Source organism: Protobothrops mucrosquamatus, unplaced genomic scaffold (assembly GCF_001527695.2).
Source record: "Protobothrops mucrosquamatus isolate PMUCROS unplaced genomic scaffold, P.Mucros_1.0 scaffold21, whole genome shotgun sequence".
NCBI classification, from domain to species: domain Eukaryota; kingdom Metazoa; phylum Chordata; class Lepidosauria; order Squamata; family Viperidae; genus Protobothrops; species Protobothrops mucrosquamatus.
This window is the reverse complement of record NW_015386406.1, coordinates 1685091-1686287: the sequence shown is the minus strand read 5'-3', so window position 1 is coordinate 1686287 and position 1197 is coordinate 1685091.

Genomic DNA, 1197 nt, shown 5'->3' with positions numbered 1-1197 from the left:
TGATTTCTCAGTTCCATGTAATATTGATGACTGAAACACGGTAACTCAACTGAGGGTTGGTGTTAATGTGAAATAAATGGCTTTTAAATTAATGAAGATGCTTTCCACAATGTAAGGGGGATTTGTGATTAAAGGGGAAAAATACCTGGCAATCTCAGTGGAAAAGTATAGAATTCCAGCTTTTACCTTCCTTACTATATAATTGCGGGAGGGGGGCATACACTTTCTTTGTTCAATGGTCTGCAGCAGTGCTGACTGCACATTCCATTGAATCCCAAGTGGAAAGTCCTCCAAGACCTTTTTTTTCCTCCAGATCAGCAAGAGTGGACAGCCAGATGACCTTTTTCTTTTTTACACAATATCTTCCTACTCCACCCATCCTCACAAATAACTTGGAACACAAATCCAGGAGAGACACATACAAGGAACTCTTATGTCTGTAAATTATCTGAATTTTACAGGTTGAAAACAACTCCAGAGATAATTAAACAATATTAGAATGTTACAGACAACAAATAGGAAATAATAAAGACTTGTCAAAGTTACTAAGTATTAGTATTTAAATGCAAGTCCAAAACATGAATAAAAGGACCCATCACTTACATACTGGTAAGACTAAATTAAATGGGATTACTTTGGTGTATGAAAGCTTTTTCTGTAAGGATTAATATACTATCCTGTTAGAACCTAGATCGGGTCCCTAACCTCTGATCCGTGGACCTGTACTGTGTGCGGCATGCCAGCAATGGGTTTGCACAAACAAGCAAAGCCCCATCTGTGGGATGCAGGCAGCACACAAAACCATGTACTCTCCGGTCTGTGGAAAAACTTTCTCCACGGAACTGGTCCCTGGTGCCCAAAAGGTTGGGGACCTCTGGCCTAGATGAACAACATTATTATTTTTAAAACAATTAGGTTTTTTTAATCATCAGTTTTGATTACATTAATTTATAAAACCGGTCCCCAATCTTTCTGGCTCCACGGACAAGCAACAGTGATGGTTGGGAGATGGTTTTATATGTGCAACCTATATCGCGCACGTGGACAAATAAAGCTTCCTGTGCTCTCCCAACAAGCCACAGACTTATGAAATAATACTATTTCATAAACAATTAAATGCTCCAGTTAACCAAATTCATAATACTTTAAACATCAGAACTGAATGTTCTTGCTTTGCTGGCCATAACTAAGATGTGC